Source organism: Aegilops tauschii, chromosome 2 (assembly GCF_002575655.3).
Source record: "Aegilops tauschii subsp. strangulata cultivar AL8/78 chromosome 2, Aet v6.0, whole genome shotgun sequence".
In the NCBI taxonomy this organism is placed as follows: domain Eukaryota; kingdom Viridiplantae; phylum Streptophyta; class Magnoliopsida; order Poales; family Poaceae; genus Aegilops; species Aegilops tauschii.
Genome location: NC_053036.3, coordinates 633690586 through 633697879, shown reverse-complemented (window position 1 = coordinate 633697879; position 7294 = coordinate 633690586). Strand labels below are relative to the sequence as shown.

At 42.9% G+C, this 7294-nt stretch overlaps 1 long non-coding RNA gene across 4 annotated transcripts; it reads right to left on the bottom strand.

Annotated features, from left to right (window-relative positions):
* Positions 1-1937: 1937 nt before the first annotated feature.
* LOC109744267 (uncharacterized) lies at positions 1938-6601 on the bottom strand. Of its 4 annotated transcripts, none has more exons than XR_006670832.1 (4): positions 6346-6601; positions 4760-5139; positions 3609-4244; positions 1938-3524 (listed from the first exon to the last, which is right to left on the bottom strand). It is a non-coding gene; the product is annotated as an uncharacterized lncRNA (long non-coding RNA). The 4 variants fall into 4 exon arrangements; XR_006670831.1 differs by having other exon boundaries at positions 3609-4201; XR_006670834.1 differs by having other exon boundaries at positions 3609-4194.
* Between the last annotated feature and the right edge of the window lie 693 nt (positions 6602-7294).

Below are 7294 nucleotides of genomic sequence, written 5' to 3'. Positions count from 1 at the left end.
AAACCGTAAATCTTAACCAAAATCCATAAGCCCTAATCCCTAACTCGAATGTATTAAAAGTGCCACTTGCTAATAGTTAGGTAAAAATTCAAGAAATTAATGTAGGTAAGAACAACTTTTAGCACAATATGGTGCTATAGCAAATTCTGGCGAGCACCTCAAAGATAACGAGAAACCCTAAATCAATACTTCAAAATCAATGGAACCAAGTTTACAGTTGATGAACTTAGGTTTGACCAACTTTGGCAGCTCATAAAATTACGACAAAGCAAGTTCTGTAAGCCAGAACTTAGGACGTGTTTTATAGATCTAGAAGTTTGACTTTGGGAATTTTACAATACATGATAGCTTTGAACTTTACCCCCTTGAAGCTGTTTGGTAAGACTATTAGTGTGGAGTCGACATGATTATGACATAAGTGCTACTATGGGGATCCAAAACAATTAAAGTTGGTGTATCATTGTTCATGAATAAATATTATCTATATCTATATCTATATCTATACTACTTATAGTGTACCAGTTTTGAATTGGGCATGATCATCAATCCTAGCCATTCGTGTGCTAAATCCAACGGCTGAAAAGAGTGGGATTTGCAGTGAACAGTACATCGTTGCTCCATCCACAATGTTCCAGAACGATCCCCTCATCCTTCTCAAAATAAGTGGCCCATACTGATTCCTCTTGGCCCATGTTGCAGTTTGAGGACGTGTTGAGCCCAAAAAAGATGGTTTCATTGAGGAAAGATACAGTAAAGTTATACTCTCTCCGTCCCACAATATAAAACATTTTTGGCAACCAATTTTATGAATTATTTTCTTTCTTAACAAATTGCGGGGATTACATATATTAACTCCTACTTTTTTATAATGTATTTTCTTTCTGCATCCGTACATAAACAATATTTTCTTTTTGCCTTGAATCTATGGGCAAGTCTATGTTTTTTTTCTACCAAAAAATCACTCCATAATAATGTTAAAACGTGCGTTGCACGTGCATACATACTAGCATTATAGTAGAAGACCATATTTCGAAGGATGCATTATGTTCCGATGGTAGCGAGCGCGATGCACACTCGACATACCACGAGGAGTGTAGGTACATCACGAACATATCATGGGTGTGGTTTCACGATAGTGAGAGGAATTGCACGGTCGGAAACTCTTGTTCAACAAGTTTAACATATGAGAAACTCTGTTTTCGCTTAGTTTTTTTTACCGTAAAGCTTACTTCTAACCGAGATTTTGCAATTTAGAAAATGGGGAAAACTTGTTTTTTGTTATACAAAATTGGGGATACTTCTAAACACATTTTACATTGAGGAATTTAATCTTACCAACTTAAATAACGAAAAAGTTATATCTATGTGATAGATTTGACCAAGTTATGTAGGTTGGAACTTAGTTCAAACCAAGTTTTGAACCGCAGGACTTATTTTGACCAAGTGTTGCAATTTGGAAAAAGTTATAAACTTAATTTTGTATTATACATAATTTAGGAATTTTCAAGCTTACCAAGTTTGATGACAATAACTTGTATCTATGTGACAGATTTGACCAAGTTTTGTAGTACCTCAGGAATTTAGTTCAAACAGAATAATTCTGCCAAATGGCACTCCGACGCAGTTTCACAATCATGAGAGGAATCGAACGGCCAGAAACTCTTTTTTAAGCAAGTTTTACGTATAAGAAACTTATTAATGTTGGATTAGTTTGTTTTTACCATGAAATAAAGTTCTGACCAAGATATGCAATTTTAAAAGTATAAAAATCTTATATTTTTATTATATATAATTGATGGCATTTTTAACACATTTTATATTGATCAGCAATTTAATTTTAACAACTTTGGTAACGAAGTAGTTATATCTACATGATATTCTTTATCAAGTTTTGTAGGTTGGAACTTAGTTTGAATCAAGTTTTGTAACGCGGAATATTTGACCAAGGGTTGCAATTGTGGAAAAAAAATTGTATTATACATAATTGAGAAATTTTCAACTTTTCCAAGTTTGATGACAAAAAACTTGTAACTACGTAATAGATTTGACCAAGTTATGTACTCGAGAAACTTAGTTGAAACAGAAAAAATGGCGGCCACGGCCGTGCAAGCACCCTCTAGCGTGTGCCGTCCACGCAGTCGACCCCCGGCCAATATCCGCGCGCTCCAGCTGCAGGCTCCCCGGACGGCAGCCGGAGAAAGTTGGACACGGCGCGGTTGGATGCTCACGCTGGGCACACTGCAGGAGCACGGCATCAGGGGCCGTCCAAGGCGAGGAGACCGGTGCAGCTCCAGCCCCAGCTCCTGCCAGACGGCACACAGGCGAGAGCAAACTGTTGGTTGCCGGCAAGGATTAGACTGATTTAGCCAGGAGCAATACACATACGATACGTGCAAAGCTAGGCTTAGAAATAGCTTAATCGAATTTGTAGGTCTAGCTTGCCGTAGAATCCTGTACATGGACCTGCTTGGGCTAGCTCCGTTCCTAAATATAAGTCTTTTTAGAGATTTTAACAAGTGACTACATACGGAGCAAAATGAATGAATCTATATTCCAAAATATGTCTACATACATCCTTATGTTGTAGTCCATTTGAAATGTCTAAAAAGACTTATATTTAGGAACGGAGGGAGTATTTTCAAAACCTTGTTGATCTATTTTCAAAACCTTGTTTGTCTATGTTATATGAGAAGAATATGGAACAAAATGTAAAAGATAGACAATCTCAAAGGAGCCATGGATCATTTTTTTTTCTGTTGGCATTAAGTGTAGCCTCAGTGGTCAGGCATTCTCTACAGACGTTGTTGTCATGGTTTCACTTGTCCTGAAGATGAATTTGGTTTTTCTATCTCGTTTATTTATGATTTCCTGCCAGGAAATCCTCTAGTTGCCTTTGTGGATCAGCATCGTGCTGACACACTGTGTGACCCATCTCTGCATTTTGTGACCCATCAAGTTAATGATAGGTAAGCTTGCCCAGTTTGTTTTCTGTTATGTTGAATGTAAATAATCAACATGGCCTATCAATTTGGTAAGTAATTGTGCATATATAGCATGCAGCTGATGGCATTGCAACATGAGCTCTCATGTACAACTACAGTGCTGAAAGTGAAGACTTCAAAACTCAAGGTATGATGAGCGAATTGTTCAAGTGTTTCAAAGGCGCATATCAACAAACAGCCTGAACACGCACCACAAAAAAAAAAGACCAAGCAGCACGTCCTGGCGCCCAAACTGCAGCAGGTTCAACACCATGGGCAAACATCCATAGTAGGCATGAACTAGAACCACACGAGCAGACGAACGGATGCGGGAAGTGCAAGGACACTGGATGGTTAAGTGGGAGGAAACAGCAGCAGAAGGGGAAGATGAGAACAGAACTGCAGGGAAAAGGGAAGCTCAGAGCTTCAGCGGCAGCATGAGCACAAGATACTGAAGCGAGGCGGAGAGGAGAGCATACCTCAGGGTCGACGACCAGCCAGGCAAGAACACAACGAGCCGAGCATGCAGACTGACAGATCCACCTGCTCAAAACCAAGAAGAAAGAACAGGTGTGAGAAACCAAATGCAAAACTGAAGAACAGTGAAGAAATCTGACAGGCAAATACCTTAGGCCACACCACGGAGCCACCAAACCCATACCTACTACATGGAGGCCTCGACAGCAAAACTGACCAACCGTTAAATAAGCAGAGAACTATAGTCGATGACCTACAAAGAGCTGCTGAATAATCATACAACTGTGCAAGATGAATGATACTTTGCTAGTTTACTTTAGCCAGCTCACAGAAGACCTGGATGGAGCGACTAATGAGTTGGTTGCAGAGGCATGGTTCAGAAAATATTTGAGTTATCACGTTGCATTGATGCCCTCAACTGTGTGTACATACTTTGAGACCATACTTTATGCTAGATATATATCGTACTCGGCTACATCTCAGTCTTGGAAGCAAAGCCAATTGTATATCCCAATGACTGGAGAAGAGCATTGATGAAACCAGACAAAGGAAGATATCAACGTTCTCGGCAAGGTGTACTCTTACCATAGAGAAACCACTTACCATATGTCTGCTCATCAGTTGGAGCCTGATCAGTATGAGAACTCGGTGCGTGGGCTTCTGAAGTTTAAGCTCAAATTTTCATGAACATGGTGGGCAAGGGCCAGTGCATGTACAATATATCGCTGACTTGGTGCTGTGCGCTGCCAAGATGTTCAGTGAGTTTCTTCCAACCTTGCTGCATACCTTAATCGAGAAAATATAATTCGGAACAGAAGCATGCGAATGGAGCCGTGAGGAGAACATATATGCTTTAATAAACTTATTCATTAAAACAAAAGTTCATTACATCATGCCCGCACATCAACATAACTTTACTGAAATAAAGCAAGAGGGCACATCAAGTCTTGACACAACCCCAGCAGAAACAGACAATAAGACTGAAAAATAAACAGACTAACACCAGCTAACCGGCCATCAAACCAGACACACTTCCTTTCCAGTGGTACAAATCCTATTTGGCACCAAAGCAGAGCCCATCCTTGTGGTATGCTGAAAGATTGCTGCTTTTGTTGTCCGGAGATTAGAATACAACTGAATCCCCATGTATAAATGTTTATTTCCCCTGTGTATAAGCAGATAAACCACAATCAGGTCTACTAGGAAAGATGTTACATGTGCATAAAAGTACAAGTGTTCTAGCCACCATAAGAATGCATTAATACGAGCAACATAATATTCGACGAAAAGAAAATGCATACCTTTCTCTTTTCAGTTCTCGGTGACATAGAGGCTCATGAGGTACATGAAGCAGGATATGCCGACTAACAGGACTAGCTTTTCTATAATCCACAAGGTATTGGTACGAGTTCCTTTTTTCCCGAGGAAGTTCTTCTTCTGTTCACAATCCATCAACTCAACTGGGGGAGTATTTTTCTCTTGTGCCCGACGGAGGATATTGAGTTTGAAATCCGCAATCAGTTGATCCTGTAGACTCTCAGGTAGATGCGGGTACACTTTATTCATCAGCTCTGCAAAAGCTTCCTTAACTCTAGTGTCAGTAATCAGATCATCGGTCTTAAGAGCTTGTGCACACTTCACTGCCTCAGCCAACACTTTGGTTAAATTCTCTGGATTATCTCTAAAAGGAAAAAGAACAAACAGTCAGCTTCCTTAACATATTTGTAGGCTCAAAAAGAAAAGAAAGAAACATGGAGGTTTGGTTCAAATCGGGCAAAGTTATGAATAAGTGTTTGGATCAGTAAACCCAATCACAGCACAAAAGACCTATACAGATGAAGCAACCGCGGATCAGAAAACCTGAGCCTCAGAGCTACTCCAGGATCAACTGACGGCTGACGAGTGGACGAATCAGGAGGCGAGCTATTCCCTATATAGATTTTTTTTTTTAATTTTAGAACGAAGGCTCGAGAGAGAGCCCGGCTTTGAATTAACAAAGCCATCAACCGGCCAGGAGTTACATCGGACAGCACCTAACAAGAGGAAAAAGAAAAAGACGGCAGATACATGGTGCTACTAGACAACTTACAAACCTCAACAACACCAAGCACTACAACATAATGGACAACAAAGCTTCACTTGATGTCGATGAAGTCCCCAGCCGCAGAATGAGCGCCATAGGTGGAGCGGAAGCACTAACAAGATGAGACCCATCATAGGCAGGGAGCATGCCCTCATCTGCACCAGGAGTGGTGAGCTGCAACAAACTACCCGAAACCATCTCCGAAGAGGACCCCTGCCCCTCGTCCTGGCTCGAAGGACGCTGTACCGTCGGAAGATGGGGAAGCTCACCCTAGAGCCAGATAAGATGGCAGCCACGAACAACCTTGAGAGATACTCAGCCCCGCCCCCAGCTGAGACGAGCTCGCCTTGGAAGATCCTCGCCCATACGCATAGAGCCACACACGAAGGGATGAAGCTATCAAGATCGAAGGTGCTGAGGAAGGACGCGCAGAACGATAAAATCGGACCACGCGACCGTCAATCCCCGAATCCCCAATTCAGAACGCCCTCGCATCTCTCGAACCACCTGAGCGGCACCTCCAGGAAGGTGACGGCGTAGAGCGCCGCTGCCGCCCCATCCAAAAGGATGAGGTTTTCACCCGGGGCGAGAGGGGGAGGGGGGAACAGAACCTCGACGGAGCCTCTAGGGAGGGGCACGGCAACAGTTGATATCGTCACCGTCGTGGCCGGGCCACACCGGCCAAGGATTTCTCCCGGACTGCCGCCACTCCCGCACCCCAAACGCACCAGATCCGACGACCAGGGACCGCCAAGGACCAGCAGCGCCGGGGTGGAAGGAGCTATGAGAGGGGGAGGGAAAGACCTGCAGATCTGGCGCCGTCCGTCGGAGAAGACCGCACGCGAAGACCAGCCACCAAACAACCGCCGCCACCATGCCGCCCGCGCGGCCGAGGGGGCGGAGCAGCACCCGCGACCACTGCTCGCCGGAGAGCCAGCCGTCGCCTCTCCTTCCGAGGCCGCCGCCTCGGCGTCCGAGGCTCTCCGCACGGACGGCATTTTTTTCTGTCTACTTGTTGCGGAACCGGCTCCTCTACCGTGCTGTTAAGCACGGCAGGGTGCCGTGCCTCCTTGTGGCGCTAGCGGTCGCACGCATATGGGCCTTGTCAAAAATCAAACTAGTTACCCAGCCCAGCCGTTCTATCCATCACACCGTTCTATTAAAAAACAGATTAATTGCCTCAAAAAAGATTAATGATTAACTATAATTAATACAGTACATGGCTAACAAAAATAAACTCATTTCAGAAAAACATTTTTACTAAATCTCAGTCTTATTTTACATGGAGCGGAATATGTCCTTTTCCTATTTTTTATTTATTATTTTAATCGGTTCGATTGGTACCTTTATTTTTGTTTTTGTGTGCTTTTAGATAATACTGTGAAACAAAAATGGTCTCATTTCAGAAAAAAATGTTTTGCTAATCTCAGTCTTATTTTGCGCAAAGCGGAATATGTCCTTTCTATTTATTATTTTGACCAGTTTGATTGGTACTTTTATTTTTATGGGTGTCGGTTTTATTTTTTACCACATTCGTCGCCCAGACAAAACTACAATTGCATGCCAACATATCGTGCGCAACTGCAGTCGCACGTCAGTGCATGGGCGTGCAACTACAATTGCATGTCCATCGATCACATTTAACTATAGTTAAAGATCGTCGTGTTGTATCCCTTTGGTCGCCACTGGGTTGCGGCTAGAGTTTCCACTCGGCTGTGTAGCCGCCTCACTCACAAGTTTCAACAAATATATT